This window comes from Tamandua tetradactyla, chromosome 3 (assembly GCF_023851605.1).
Source record: "Tamandua tetradactyla isolate mTamTet1 chromosome 3, mTamTet1.pri, whole genome shotgun sequence".
Lineage (NCBI taxonomy): Eukaryota > Metazoa > Chordata > Mammalia > Pilosa > Myrmecophagidae > Tamandua > Tamandua tetradactyla.
Genome location: NC_135329.1, coordinates 118,256,555 through 118,273,591, shown reverse-complemented (window position 1 = coordinate 118,273,591; position 17,037 = coordinate 118,256,555). Strand labels below are relative to the sequence as shown.

The 17,037-nt window shown below is 34.1% G+C and overlaps 1 protein-coding gene, 1 long non-coding RNA gene and 1 other non-coding gene across 18 annotated transcripts in view; 1 reads left to right on the top strand and 2 right to left on the bottom strand.

Annotated features, from left to right (window-relative positions):
* Positions 1–14,502, top strand: part of LOC143677613 (uncharacterized) — a 98,916-nt gene extending 84,414 nt beyond the window's left edge. For both annotated transcript variants that reach the window (XR_013172752.1, XR_013172753.1), the window contains 2 exons: positions 1,008–1,142; positions 14,141–14,502. This is a non-coding gene — a long non-coding RNA (uncharacterized LOC143677613). The remainder of the gene's footprint in view (positions 1–1,007; positions 1,143–14,140) is intronic.
* The window catches only part of MBD5 (methyl-CpG binding domain protein 5), a 524,034-nt gene that overhangs the window by 106,556 nt on the left and 400,441 nt on the right, over positions 1–17,037 (bottom strand). The gene's annotated exons all lie outside the window — the stretch shown is intronic.
* On the bottom strand, positions 6,476–6,582 carry LOC143678403 (U6 spliceosomal RNA). Its single transcript, XR_013173215.1, has one exon. It is a non-coding gene; the product is annotated as a U6 spliceosomal RNA (small nuclear RNA).

The following is a 17,037-nucleotide window of genomic DNA, read 5'->3' as shown; positions in this document are numbered from 1 at the left end:
TCATCCAACTGTAAATATGTATTTTCCTATATGTTATTAAACTATTTTGAAACTACACAAAATTCTAAGGGAATTTTAATTAAAGTAATGAACACTATGGAGATATATTAAAGACAAAGCTATCCAAAATGAATACTTTTTAAAAGATGCATTGATTAGAATTAGTGACTCATTTTGAAACAGAATAAGATAATCATTTTCTCTCTCACTTTTTTAATAATAGAAAGACCTAGAGTATTTCCGGCAAAGGAAAAAATTCTCTCTAACACAGCCGATGAGCTATTTATGATACAGAAAACTGAAACTACCTCATAAAAAGCTGAATTATTTATTTTACTTAAATAATATGAAAAGAAATTTAATCATGTTCTCATACCCACAAAGCTATAATTTATTAGGCAGTAAAAGAAATGCCTAAAATAAGGAAATTAGATGTAGCTCTTCAATTTCGGCTAGGCATACTCCTAAACTCTTAAAACAGCTTAGCAACTTTGGAGGTTAATGTGAAGAAGTGGCAATATGACTCAGGTCACCGTTGAGATTTATTAGGAAACCTAATGTCATTAAACTGATTTTTTTATTAACTATTTTATCTTTCCTTGGAGTGGTTAAGAATTAACATATAAAATCATTTTATGCAGAGAAACTATCATTTTAAAGAGTGAAAATATGCATAGATTAATGAATACTGCAGAAGGGATTAAAAGAAAAAGTGTGATTCATATAATTTATCTATATTTCCTAGAATATACTCTGAATTACCAAAGGAAAAATGGAAAGGTTATTTAAAGAGGGCTTCCGGGCTCAATCCCAGATCTTGATTACATAATAGCTAATTTCTGTATAGTGGCAGTATCTTTTCAAGTAAAATAATGTAATAACAAAATTGATACTTTTATTTCATTTATTCTTATCATAACTTTAAGAAACAAATACTCAATTCACAAAATTTCTGAGGTACAAATTTCAAACTATGAGCTAACTTTCCTTCTCTTCCCTTCTTTCAGCTCCCTCCAACAAAGAATTATCTGGTCCAAAATATTAATAGAGCTGAGGTTGAGAAACATTGCTTTACACCCCCAGATATGCTCATCTCTTTGAGTTCAAGCATGAGTGATGATGGTTAGAGGAGCTAACATCTGGTGAGTGTTTCATTGAGGATATAATTTGTTTGATTATAGGGAAAAAGAGGGATAAATTTTTCAGAATAACAGTGACCTGTACGTGACCGATACACAATTAAAATGACACATGAAGGTTTCAACAAAAATTAATTTGGTATATTGGTAAATGTGGACATCTGTTATCTGTGGTTGCCTCCAAATTGTGAATACTTTCCCTAAAGTTTGGTAATTTTCTACACTATGAATCCAATGTTCTTAAGGCAGAAATCAGAAAACCAGCGTTCCTTAGGTAGTGGATAGTTGTGACAATAGCACAATATTGTGAACATAATTAACAGTGCTAAATTATATATTTGAATGTGGCTAAAAGGGGAAAGTTTAGACTGTATACATGTTGCTGGAATCAAAATTTTAAAGAAAACAACATAAGACTATACAACACAAACAGTGAATGTAATACAAACCATGGACTATATATTATAATTATAAAAATATTCTTTCATCACTTGTGACAAATGTACCACACTATTGCAAGGTATTACTAACAGGGTGGTATATAGGAACTCTGTATTTTATGCATGATTTTTCCGTAAGCCTAAAACTTCTCTAATTTAAAAAGAGAGAAAAGAAAATGAGCATTCTAAGACTACCTTACAGCTAGCCAAGTACCCTTGATTTTAGAATCAAATCCACAGAGTGAGATGGAATTGGAAGTATGCAACCTAGGGATGCAACTATTCTTGGAGAACTCAATTTGTTGGCAGAGGCATTGGATTCGTTGGGGATGACAGTAGGGTTTGGACTCATGCATGATAAACATGCCAATGATAATGGTGTGTTTTCTGGAGCAGATCCTGGAACGTGAATGCACAATGTTTCTAGCTGGGAAGCTTCAGAACTGGCTCTCTGGTCCTGCTGGAATTTGTTAGCCATCTAAAACCTTTTCACATATTCCTTTTCTGGTTACACTGGCCAGAGATGATTCCGTTATTTGCAAACAAGAATTTTGACTGACAAAAAAATGTAGAAAGTAAAATGATTTTATCCCAAGCTCTTCCATATAAATTATTAGAGATTGATTAAGCAGTAGTAGGCCTAACACATGCATTTTGGATCTGGTGTTTATGATATTTTCATTCATGACATGCATTATACTTTGGAAAGAATGCTAAAATAGGAGAGAAGTCCAAGGCTTTGGCATTCAGATCAATATTAACATAAAGTTGTAGATAGCCGGGGTTAAATCAATTTAAGAGGATTAAATAATTGAATTTAATATGATATCCTTAAGTCGGACAAGTGATCAAGTATTTAAGAGTATTGTTCTCTAAAAATAAGGGAAAAAAGCATAGATATAAGTAAAAAAATAAATGGTCTGAAATATAATTATAGTCATATGTATGTCTGGTGTAAAGCTAGAAGCTAGATATGACAATTCCAATAGGATAGCATACTAGTTATTATTATTTTCTATCTTTTGTACCAGTTTGTACATCTGTCTGAGAAATCATCTTCCTCAGTATCATTGTTTTACAAGTCCTAAAAGGAGGTACATTTCTATTGCAATGCCAGGACAAAGGAACAGATCTGTCATCTTCAGGTTACGAGGGGCTAGACTTTAATTTTCTCCTCTTTTAATATCAGTTTAAATTGTACATTACATTTACAAAGTGTTCAATAAGAATTTATCAACCAACTATTAAGGCAGTTAAAAATATATAAACTGAAACACCTTAGTAAAAGGATATTTAAGAAAGGAGTTAAAACATGTCTTTTTATATGTATTTTATCACAACAAAATGAAAATCATGTATTTTTGTGTAAAGAGAAGAGCAAGGCTAGGGTACAACAATTCTACCAGCCTTAGGCAGAAATGGAATGGAAGGACGGTATATCCAGTTATAGTTATTATATTATGACACTCTATAAAGCTCAAGGGAATATTAGTCTACAGAAAAGAACAATATGGATTCTACGTGTGTAGGCAGTAAAGTTACTCCAGGGTTACCAGGTATAAGCATATACCTAGAGACTTTAGGAAGATGAGGCACTCCTCTCTGCTGTCTATCAAGACACAATGTGTCCCCAGAGACAAAATGGTATGATAAAGTCATTAATCATTAAACCATCTCATTAAAGTGTGTAATATTAAAGAATAATTTTTTAGCTGAGGATAAAATTGCAAATGTTTAAGTGATTACTCTGAAAGTCGGTGATGTTGTTATCAGAATCTAGTGTTTCAACTCCAAATTGTAAAATATTAGGAAGAATTAAGTTCCTTACTGCTTCTTGAACAATGCTCCTGGGGCTCCATGTTTGTAATATAATTATTTTAGCTATATACTTTATTGCCTGTATTTCTTAGGAAATAACTATAAGTAGCTTTAGTAGGTTGAAGATCACTTTATATGGACTTACAGGGTAGAGCCAATGAAGATTAAAGATTTATAAAAGTTTTGCTCAAGAATAAGTCTTTTGAACCTATACAAAGATAATAACTTACATGACCTAGAATGCAAGATTCTCCTAGTTAAACAATTGTTAGGTATTAGGTTAATTGGGCTCAGATGTTATCTCAATCCCCAAACTAATAGTTTTCACCTATGTCTGCATATTAGAATCATGTCAGGTTTTTAAAAACATCAATGCTGGGCCCATCTCCAGAAACTTTGATTTACTGATTGGGGTTGGGGTTGGGGCTGGGACCAGTAATTTTTTTAAAGTGCCTAAATTCTTGCTATTCAAGAGATCCTTGGAGCATTAGCATTAGCATTAACTGGGGGATTGTTGTTAATGCAGAATCTCAGGCCTTATTAAGAAGACCTATTGAGCAAAAAATCTGCATTTTAGTAAGACCCTAAAGTGAGTCTTATGCACTGTAAAGTTTGAGAAACCTGACCAGGTTTTACTAATGTGCAAACCAGATTTGAGAACCACTGCTTCAAACTTTTGAAACCCATGAGATCTGGGATGGTTAAGTTCATTTTTCAACCTGCTAGGTTATGGTATCCAGTTATTTGGCCAAGCAAGCACTGTCTTGATTGTTACTATAAGGGTATTTTGATTTAAATCATTACTCAGTTCATTATATCTGGCTGATTGCATTCACAGTCAACAAAGAAAATTGCCTTAAGCAATAAGAAGAGTCTCATCCAAACAGTTGAAGGCCTTAAAGAGAGAAGTGAAGATTTCAGCAATCAGAAAGAATTTCTATCTCGATTTCAGCTGGTTAGCTTTTCCTGGGGAATGCATCAAAACCTTCATTGGAATTCCCAACCTGTGACCTGACTGACGGAATTTGAATTTGCCAATCTCCATGGTTATATGAACCAATTCCTTTAATAAATTTCATAATATGTAAAAACACATACACATTTATATAAATATAAATAAATAAATAAACCCTGTCAGTTCTGTTTTCTCGGAGAACACTGAATAATACAGATTTTGGTACTGAGAGTAATTCTTGAGAAACAGAATATTAAGGGTGAGATTTCTAAGTTAGTTCTGGGGGATTATGGAACTGGTTACTAATGTGATATTATTAAAAGCCCACTAATGACTATATTTCCAATTATCAAGATGGCACCAATAGTCCATGGCATGGATTGCCATACAGATACACAAAATATCACCACTGGATATTCCCACTCAAATGCTTTTAAGATGCAAAGGCTCTGGGTGACGGTGTATTTGATATATATCAGAGTTTTGTGGAGTTAGAATAATGATATTCACTGGTTGTTCTTAAATACACTGGATACAGTTAAAGAAAGGGATGTGCTCAAGGTTTTGAATTCCCAGCTTAAGCACCATATGAAGAATATAAAAGCTTATATGTGTGCCCTGAAAGAGACTCTTATTTCTTGTAGTATGGGGCTTAACATTTCTGAAAACTAGATCCAGAGTCTCATTGTAGGAGTGGCTGAAGTACAATGCAAATTGAATTCCCACACAAGTTTTTCTTGCCAGATAAAACTGTAACGGTCTGCCCTGAAGAATTGGCCGTCCTGCCTCCACCTGAAGAGATTAAAACCCTGCTATGCCTAATAAACCTATAACTGCTTCCCCTGAGGCACAGCCATCACAGCTCCATCTGAGAGATTAGCCCTGTTTCACCAGAAGAAATTGTAATGGAATGCCCTGATGTGGTTGGCTTGCAAGACACTGCTAATTTCTTTCATGACCCACTCCACCATCCTTCTTTTCTTCCAGATCATTAACTAGAGAGGTATAAAGTGTGACCCATGAGGAGATGTGCTAACCTCCAAAACAATTGCATTAGTTTTCTAATTTAAATAGAAATCAGGGGAATGTGTGTGGGAATGGATATTAAGGGTGTGAGATAATAGTAGGAGAACAGAAAGTTGGATCAGGCTGAATTTATTGATATGGCCCATTAACAGAGATTTTGGATTCAATGTTGTAGCTCAAGGGGTTAGGAAGAGTTCTGTTTGTTTGGGTGGTTGGCTGAAGAATGTACCAAAAGGTGGCCTACGCTGCCTGAGGCTGAAATGCCAGAACTGCCTTGTTATAATGTAGGCTTAGAAAGATTGAAATGTTAGAGTAGATCTATCACATAAGACCTGCTCATACACCCAGGAATGTCCAGAGACAACCTTTCAACAGGACCGTGAGGAATAAATTTGCGCGAGCAGTTCCATCATTTATGAAGAGCTCTGTGGGTGCTCTTCTCTGCAGGCCACTGCAGATACCACTGATACCACTGTGAGAATTTCTGTCACTGAACTTTGATCCTTAAACACAATGGGGATTTTTGAATTGCAGGTTGGCAGGAGCCAAGTGGTAGTCTTAACTGTCAAAGATAAGATGGGGATGGCTACCATATGGGACAGCAGAGTCAAAGAAGTAATGAGAACAGACTGGCATGCAAAGATCTATGGCACTGATGGTGTACCTAGAAGTGAAACAGATGGGCAGTCTACTAAAGTCTTACCTGATCGGTTATAACAGAGAGTTCTAAGTCAAATAACAAAAGTCCAACTTGAATCACAAAAACAAGAAAGTCATGGCACCTCAATCAATTCCCAGACTTGAGACTGTTTAAAGATCCAGGACCTCTTTAATGAAAGGGAGGCTGGGATTCCTTGGGGAAGGAGTCTGCTACCCTTCAAAAATTTATACTGTTAATCTTGTTCCTAATCTTCCCCAAAGGGCCCTATGGCATTTTACTAGGATGCCTGTGCACTGAGGAAAAGGAAATGATCAGACATTTCAGGGATTATTAGACACTGGCTCAAATGAATTCCGGAGGACCCAAACCATCACTGTGGACCACTAGGGGCTTATGGAGGTCAGGTGATCGATGGAGTTTTATTTTATTTTTTCTTAAAAATATGGAACGCTTCACGAATTTGCATGTCATCCTCGCGCAGGGGCCATGCTAATCTTCTCTGTTTCGTTCCAATTTTAGTATCTGTGTTGCTGAGGCGAGCACGCAATGGAGTTTTAACTAAGGTCTTTCTCCTGGTGGGTACAGTGGGTCCCTGAGCCCATTCTGTGGTTATTTCCCAAATTCAAGAATGCATAATTGGAATAGAAATACTCAGCAATAGGCAGAACCCTCGTACTGGTTCCCTGACTTGTGGACTGAGGGCTAGTGTGGTAGGAATGTCCAGGTACAAGAGAGCAGAATTGCATCCACCTGGCAAAAAAGGTAAATCAAAAGCAATACTATGGATTCCAGTTGACCAAGAGGGCAGTGTAAGATGCTCTATGGTGCTGTTTCCCTACAGAATCTTTGAACAACTAGAAAAAACTGGTAGAACCATCTTCCTCAAAACTCCAGAAAATAGTTAAAGGATTGCAGTAACTGGTTGCAGGCTGAATTGAGGAAACACAGATTTAAACACAGGAGAAGCTCCTGGCACTGTTGCTGACCCTCTTTCTGGTGCAGTGTGGAGGCAGCCTGCATGACCACTGGCAGCCCCTGGATCTGTTCTGGAGGGAGCAGAGTACCTTATGTGCATACTGGTGTGCCTGTATGTCTATGACAATCTATTAGGTGGCAACCTGAAAAGCTGAATCTAAGGAAACTTTGGCTAGAGCTCCCAGAAATTGCTCTGCAGGCAGATGCAGCCTGCACACAGCTAAAACAGTGTAAAAAATAAAGTGATGTGTGGCAAAGAATCTCCTGCTTTAAGTTATAGAGCACCCTGCAGAAACAGAAAGTCTATTTCATAGGATTACAGGGGGCATTTGAATTTCTGTAAAGGGGGTAATTCGTATGGCTAGGAGCAAGCACAAACCCAGGACAAGGCACATGCTCAGAAAAGATGGAAAGGACCAGGCATTTCATGTTCACATTGGGTTGCTCTTCTTGATAGGAAGGTCAAACTGTGAAGAAGCTCAGAGACAATTTGAAAAGATTATAAAAGGTGTTTTTTGAGTGACTTCTTTGACCCATAGGTTAAGTTTGTGTTGTTAAACTTCCACATATTTGTGAATTTTCCATTTTTCCCTCTGCTATTGATTCCCAGATTTATTCCTTTGTTGTGTGGGAAGAAACTGCACGCTTTCAGTATTTTTCAATTTATTGGGACTTGTTTTGTGATCTAACATATGGGCTATCACAAGAATTCACCCATGTGCACTAGAGAAGAATGTGTATTCTTCTCGTTGAAGTGTTCTATGTATGTTTTTTAGGTCTGTTTGGTTTATAGTTTAGTTCTATTTCCATATTGATATTCTGTCAATATTCCATATTGATATGAATTATTGAAGGGGTGTATTGAGGTTTCCTACTATTGATGTAGACTGTCTATTTCTCCCTTCATATCTGTCCATATTCATATATTTGGGGGCCCTGTCATTAGATGCATATGCATTTATAATCATTTTGCCCTCTTCTCGAATTGACCCTTCCATCAATACCTTTGTACCTCATACCAGTTTTGATCTCAAGTCTATTTTATCTGAATTAGTATAGCTAGTCCACCTTTCTTTTGGTTACTATTTGCATGGTATATATTTTTCCATCCTTTCACTGTGATCCTACTTGTGTCTTTCAATTTAAGATTAGTCCCTTGTAAGCAGCATAAAGTTTGGTGATGCTTTTTATCTATTCTGCTGATATCTGCCTTTTCATTGGAGAGTTTAATTCATTTATATTTAAAGTAATTACTGATAATGCAGGGCTTTTTTCTGCCATCTTGCTATGTGGTCTTTGTAAGTCTTATACCTTTTTTGTTTCTCAACTCTTCTGTTAATGCCTACATTAATATTTGTTTGTTTTTATGTATTATACATTTTGAGTCCATTCTCATTTCTTTCTGTATATATTTCTTCATATATTTTATTTGTGTCTACCATGCATTAAAATTTAACATCCTAAAACCATAACAGTCACATTTGATTTGATGCTAATTTAACTTGAATAGCATGCATATACACTGTTCCCATAACCCCTCTATGCCCCTACTTTGTTTTTTAACTTGTTACAAATTACATCTTTGTACACTGCAGTCCAAAACCATAGATTTGGTCGGGCCATGGTGGCTCAGCAGGCAAGAATGCTTGCCTGCCATGCTAGAGGACCTGGGTTCGATTCCTGGTGCCTGCCCATGTTAAAAAAAAAAAAAATTCAAAACCATAGATTTATCATTATCAAATACAGTAGCTATTTGGAGCCTTTGGTAGGGACATATATTCATGATTTATGCTGAATGAATGAATATATGTAAGCCAAAGCAGCTTTTACAACAGTATAGTCAAATACCAACACCAAGGGTGAATTTAATATATTGATGCTTTTATAGGATGGACATAATTATAACACTGGTGGAGGGAAAAAAAAGGACACTTTTTCATTCCTGATTGAACCATTTCTTTGAAATCATACATTAGGAGATCCAAAAAGGGCTCTCAAACTAAGTGTAAGATGATACAAACCGTCTGTATAATAAACAGACCTTAACCTGGGATTCTGTGTCATTCTTTCCCATGCTAAGTTATAAAGGACATCCAATAATTTCTTCCTAAGAGATCAGACAGTTTAGGGAAGTTTTAGCAAAATTTTCAAAGTTTTGAAGCTCTGGAAGAATTAACCTAGTACTTATACTCTAGCCTCCTACAGTGTTTTTATCCCCCCATCTGCTGTTTATTGATACAGAGTAGCCTTATATTTAGATTACAGAAACACAGTAAGGATGAGTTTCATTTTCTTTTTGCATATGTTACAATAAAAATTCTGGCTTCACATGTTGGTATGAGAATTATATTCTCGCTAAAAAAATGTAAATGAGAAAAAAGTGTGTCGATATTATTGGTAAAATCTTCCGATGTAAATAAGAGCTCTAGGATTTAATTTTATAAAATAATTTTAAATAATGACACACGATAATTTTCTCATAGAAATAATATGAACAATATTATTAAACTGTTTTACTCAATACATTTTGACGTAGATTATAAAATGTTTGGTGGAATAAAAAAAAACTAAGATTCAGCACAAGATAAAAGTAAATCTTTGCTTAAATGTTTATACATTTACCCTTCCTTTAAAATACTATTAAATTTTCCATGAGGAAACAATCCTATAGCTCTCTCAACATTTATAATATTAAGAATATTATTCCTTCTTATATGGAAGCATCAACATAATTGTGAAATCCAGTTTAAAACATACTCGCATATTTACATATATTTGGCCTCTTAATTTATCCCTTTTACCTATGCTTTTGCTTTTGCTTTAGACTCTTAGATTAAGAAATTACAGCAGGTGATATCTGAATGTATGATATTCTTAGTCTCCTGATTTGTGTATTAAGTGGTAAATATCCTGAAATAATAATACGATTTAGTCCACCGAATTTTACTTTGACTTATCAATTCTTATTGTCAAATCAACCAAAAAGTGTTTGATTTTGAAGAGAAAAATATTCATAGCACATTTTTTAGAATAAAAACTATATAGCCTATCAGTATAATGAGGGCATACCTCATACTTTGAGAAAGGTAAAAGAAGTGAAACATAATGTAAATATATATATATATATGTAATATTAGGATTTTAAAACTTGTGATAAATAAAATTTTTTTAAAGTGAGGATATTTTAATAATTATTCTATTTTTTAAAAATTATTTACTATTTTTTTATTTTTTGCATGGGCAGGCACTGGGATTCGAACCCAGGTCTCTGGCATGGCAGGCGAGAACTCTGCCTGCTGAGCCACCATGGCCCACCCTAATTATTCTATTTAAAAAAAAATTATTGCAGTAATTTATGCCACAAGGCAAGCAAAAAAACTAGGCAATTTCTTAGTACAAAATTATTTTAAAAACATGTTTCTCAATTTGATACAAACTCTATTACCTTTATAAAACAGTGACAATGATTTAGTATAAAATACAGAGGGGGAAATGTTCCTCGGTAAAGGTTTTGTTACACTTGAAGTAACGAGGTAAAATGGGGGGGTGAAGGATGTGGAAATGTGTGGCACATGGTGGGGGTGGGGGTGGTGGGAGCGGAGAATGGATGTAATGTAAAGCTTTTGAAATAGCTTATCTATGAATATCCTTTAAGTGCATTCACTTAAAATATCAATATCCTGAATGCATATAGTACATTTAACATAAAGAATTCCAATGGCTCACAAATATACTATAAATTACCTTTTCTTGGGGGAGAGGGATTAGTTACAATAATAATTTCTCTTTATAATTTAATCAATGTGGATAAATTTCTAAGGTTTGGCCTTCTAATATGAATGTTCTGCTCTGACACACCTAGAACAACTTTGCCCATTATAGCAAAATAGGCTTTAATTCTCAATGGGCACAATTAAGTTAAAAAAATACTATGGTTTTAAAATTTTGGTTTAGAATTCAAACTTATGGAAAAATTGCAAGAATAGAATGAGACAATCATAATCTTCTTTCCAGATTCCTCAACTGTTTACAGTTTGCCCCATCTGCTTTGTCATCTAGCTATATATCTATCTAGTTTGTTTTTATGTAATCTCTGAGAGTAAGTTGGAGCAATGTGTCGATTTCTCTCTAAATACTTCAGTGTGCATTTCCTTGGACACAGACATTTACTTATGTAACCACAGTATGATAATAAAAATCAATAAATTTAATAAATCTAATTCACAGTCCATATTCAATTTTTGATAATTGTCCCAATAATGTCTTTTGTAGCATTATATAACTCCTTTTTTCCCAATGCCTGGGACAAGACCCAATCCATTATTATGTATCACATGCAGTAGTCTCTTTAGTTTTCTTCAAAATAGAACAGTTCCTCAGCTTTTTTTTCTGTCTTTCTTGACAATGATTTTTTTTAAAGAATGCAGACCGGTAATTTTGTTAAATGTCTGATGTTTCCTCATGATGAGATTTAGGTTACACATTTTGGAGGGGACACTACTCAGGTGATGTTGTGTCCTTCTCAGTATCAGGAGGCACACGAGATGTCAGTTTATCCCAATACTAGTGGTATTAACTTTAATCACTTAGTTATTAATGCAATGTCCTTCAGTTTCTTTACTGTCAAATTGTTAGTTTTCCCCTCAACATTAATGAATAATTTGTGGGGAGATATTTTGAAACTACTTAATATAAAATTTACCCATTGATTTTAGTATCCACTGATGATATTCTAACTCCATTAACCCTTCTATTTATTAGTTGGCATTCTAATATAAGAATGAGCTTTCCCTTATCTCTCAGTTATTATCAGTTTGGACTGATGGACTCTTATTTTACTCAGTACTATAATTCATTACTATTATTATTTATTTTGATGCTCAAATTGTCACAGATTTAGACAGTGGGAGTCCCTGCAAGCTGACTCGGCCTTCAAAGTTTTCAAGTAAACTTGCTTTAAACAACAACAAAACACACAATTCACATTCTACTCTTTCTCCAAAGAAAGAAAATATTACTCCATTATTTTCGTATTTTCTTCATAGCAGAAAACTACTGAAAAGCCAAATCCAAAATGTAGAAGAACAATATGCCAGAAGAATAATTACACTGATGATTAGTAAATTAAGTGCTAAAATATTGTTCCTATTTTGGAAAAACTATTTCTTCTCTAGCCATTATATTCTTAGAGTTGAAAGGCATCCAATTTTTTAAATGTTATAAAAAATATACACATGGTTTTAGAGTATTTCTTTTAGAAATAATAAAGATTAACACTATATAATGACTTTTAAAATCTTTAATTCTTTAAAACCATGCATATATTATTTTTCTATTTCTTTCTTCTTTTTTTTTTTTGCATGGGCAGGCACCAGGAATCGAACCGGGTCTCTGGCCTGACAGGTGAGGAGAATTCTGCCACTGAGCCACCATTGCATCGCCTTATTTTTAATTAATTAAATAGAATTAACGGATTGTTATAATGTTTCAACCCAAAACATTTTCAAATAACACTGTCCCTCATAATCACACCACTGGAATTCTTTGCTTATGAATGTAAACTTCTTTTTTTTTTTGCATGGGCAGGCATCAGGAATCGAACCTGGGTCTTCAGCATGGCAGGAGAGAACTCTGCCTGCTGAGCCACCGTGGCCCGCCCACTTCCTTTTTTTTTAAGGAGAAAAATGTAAATAGATAATTTTAAATCACTGAACCATAGTATTTTAGAATTAGAAGGAAGGATGGCATAAATTCAGAAATGTACTTCCCACACTTGTGTTCTGAGGACCACTTAATATATGTGGTACAGATACAGGGTAACAGGGAAACCTTTAGTAACATACCCATCTTTTGGAAATTCACAATACACATTAACATTCAGTAAAGAAGTTTGCTTAATTTCTTTCCCAAACTTGAGCACAGAATTGAGAATTTTAAAATGTATTATTCCTACTATCTAGCTGGAAAATAGTAATTTCCTCATTTTTTCAGAAGTGAACTATGTTTTATAATATCTTATAAATAACTATAAGATATTATAAATCTTCTATTCTGGATGGCAGATCCAGAATAGAAAATGCAGTCTCCTAGCAACTAGTAGTTTTGTGTGTCTACACAAAACATTGTAACTTCTGTGTTATGGTGTCTAGCTTCTACAACTTAACACACTGCGTGACTTTTAAAAACACTGCTCATTATATAAATAATGTAAACCCTTTTTATGTTACAGTCTGGATCCTGTGCAGAGTGAATATAGGTCTGGGTGGCTTGGAGTTATGTACCCCAGAAAAGTATGCTTTTAATCTTAATTCATTCCCATGGATAGGAACACATTGTAAATGGGACCTTTTGATGAGTTTACTTCTATTAAGGTGGCCCAAGAGAATCAGGTTGGGTCTTAATCCTATTACTGGAGGACTTATTGAGAAGACCACAGAGAGAGAATCCATGGGGAATAGCTAGAAGCTGGAAGTCAATGGAATCTGGAAGGAAAAAAAGAAAACACCACCAATATGCATTGCCATGTGACAGAAAAGCCAAGGACCAAAGATTGCTGGCAGGCAGCTCCAGGATACCAGTCTTTCGGGAGAAAGCAATACCTTGCTGATGCCTGGAATTTTGACTTTTTCTAGTCTCCAAACCATGAGACAATAAATTCCCATTGTTTAAGCCAACCTATTGTATGGTATTTGTTGTAGCAGCTGGGAAACTAAAACAAAGTGCAAGAGCTAGGTTAGTAAATACTGGACAAAATTATTCATTAATCCAACATATACTCTAATTTTAAAAAATGGCTTTGCAATAGCTCACTATACTGAAACACTAATAAAAGAGGATAGCCAGGTTCCCAAACTGGTCTCCTGGAGAATACTGCTCCTCAAAACGGGATTTGATGTGCTGCAAAATAGTGTTTGATGATCAGACTAATTTGGGAAATGTTAATTTAACAGATTTCTTTTCTCTAGGATTTTCAGATACTCTTATATGGTAAGGGCATTATGAATTCCTGAAAGAGAAATATGAAGAATATCTCTGTGTGTGTGTGTGTGTGCCTACGTTTTTAAAAATTCCCTAAGTTTATTTGAAAACTCATATTCTCTACCCCCCTCTCTCCTTCATGATACAGCTTTTAGAAGATTGCTCTGTGAAAAAACAGTTTGGGAAACATTGATTTGGGAAAAAAAGGAAGAGCAAATTCAACCAGGAGTTGGAGACAAATCAGAACCAGGTATATTGTTCAATTATAGTAAATTTCCAGTTCTGATAAGTCTCCCATGCCCACTCACTAATGCTCTGTCACACACTGGGTTAAAATTGGTTCTGAGCCACTCTCTTGCATTTGTTTCTTGCATCTGACTGTTCAGCTTCGGCATCACCCAGTTGCAATCTGAACATTTTTCTCTTTTCTTTGCAATTCAGATTTGATTCTAGGCAGTGGGTTTCCAGTTTATGGCCTCAGACTTTTCAACATTGATTTTGATTATCTACCCTGGTATTTTGTAGTCCTCCCAGATGATGCAAAAAAAACCTAGGCATTTGTTGAGAGGGCTAGTATTCTTTCTGTTATCAAGACACAGACAAAACTACAGAGTTCATCCTTAGCACATCTGTGCTTTAATTTTCTCAACTAAGAATTGTGACATAATCTGCTATTTCTTTGATTTTATAATATTTTTGCCATGAGTAAAGAGAAAATAAATCAGATTCTTTCAGTACATATATGATTCTATACTTGAAAGTCAGTCACTTGTGCAGATGACCTACCTCATCCAATGCTTTCCTTTCAGGGTTTTATTTATCATATAGAAGCATAAAGGATGAAATGAGCTTTCCATGGGGGAGGATGTGGCTTCCTGACTATAAAAGCTGATTTTTGGGAGAAGATGCTCTACACCAAACCAACAGATGATAAACAACTTATTTTGGTGAACATAATTTTATAATGCATATTCTACAGAATATTTCATTTTTAAATAATTTAACAGTACTCACTGCAAATTAGGAAATCACAACAGACTAATTGCACCTTACGGGAGTTAGATTTGTAAATTAGTAGATTATATAATGCTAAATAAAGTAAACAATGGGGGAGAGACTATAACAAATCTTATCTACTATGATCTAAAATTTAAAAATGAACATTGATGCATTTTAAACTGGAGTATAAAAGTATTACACTAAAAATGTGAATATAAAATTTTAAGATAATTTTTAATGCCAGCTTAAAAAATGATTGTACAGACTTTTAGAGACCTTTTAAAAACACTAGCAATGTTAGTGCGTACCCTGTAATTCTAGCAGGTAGAACCAGAATGTTTCTGAGATTTCATAGTAAATATCAGCAATGCAGCACACTTTGCATCAATTTTCAATATCTAGGTCACATGGACTACTTTGAATACTGTAAACTGGAAAAAAAAAGCAGGGAGATTTCTGTAGCACCACCAAGAAATCATAGCACTTAATGTTCAAATTTTGAAAAACGCATCGTAACTTGGATTTTTAAAAAATTACTATATAAAATAGAAGATAGTCTAAAAATGAACTTCTCTTCTATTATTTATACATAGCCTTCAAATAAAGCCTTCAATAAAGGCTTCAAAAATTATTTACTTCATATAATGTCTTTCGTTTTTACTAATCTCTTAGGTGTGTGTGTGTGTATGTGTATACACCGAACAGTCAGGAAAGGAACAGACAAAAAGAACACATCCCGAAAATAAACGCATTGTAAATCAAAAAGCAAATGTAATTTAGGGAAAAATCCTGGAATAGTTAGTAGTAATCAGAAACCATAGATTCCAAAGAATAAAGGTAAATAAATATGATAATTATATCTGAAATTGCAATCTTCTTTACATGGGAAAAGACACTGAAGGTTTGTAATATATTTTAATTATGAAAAATGTACAGTGGTTTTGCAGTTTCTTTTAGCCATACATATAGGTGCAGATATTTGGAGTGTGAAATAGTCTTTACTATAATTTTATTGTTTTCCTTGAAATCTACTGAATTTATTAGGTTACATATTTAAAATCTCTCCTTACCCTTACCCCAAGTTATTATGTGAAAGACAGGAAGTAAATATATTTCAAAAATAAAATAAGACACCCTAATAATCTACAACAAAATTTTTCTACCACATATAATTTTTTATATAAATATAGTTCTTAAGGGGGATGAAATGAACAGGGAAAATGAAAGCACCTGCATCTTTGCTAATCTCTTCCATAGATAAAGTGCATTTTTCTTAAACTATTTCATCACACTAAAGGGAAAGCACACATAGGCCAGCACAATTAAGATAGGTAACAATGAGAAATAATATTTAAATGACTATGATTTATAGAGATAGAGCTTTTAAAAATAGATTATTTTGAATTATCAAAATTATTTATAGAATTAGCTATAAACAAAGTTTATTTTTTTAAGAACAGTAAATCTTACAAGCATCTTTTAATTAAGCACACAAAGGAGCTACTTATGACCACAAAAAAGCAGGAAAACCAATTTTTACATGTAACATTCCATTAGTTGATGGCAGTTTCCCTTTAAAGCACCCAAATACTCATATGGATATAGGCTAAGGGATTTGAGCTAGGGAATTTAGTCTAGTTATGGAAATTCTAGAGTCAATAATAAAAAGAAGGAAGGGGGAAAATGAGTATTATATATTTTATCTCATTTTAATTATCACTACTACCCTATGGGATAGTATTCCCATCTTTATGTCTGTCAACTAAGTGCAAATGAAATATTATAAACTTCTAGAATTAAAGGCTGGTTTTGGGCTAATTCTTTACCATCCTTTGCAAAATAACATTTACATTCAAGATCAAGATATGAATTGGGATCAAGTGATGGGCTGAAAGCATTTCTAGATAGGTTAGGGATTCGACTGTTTCTAAGGAAAATCATTTCAATTTTGATTTAGGGAACAACTGTATTTTGCTTTTAGAAGGATTTAACTTTTTCCTAGATGACTGCATTCTTTTAAATCCAGATTTGCATATTTTTTAAATC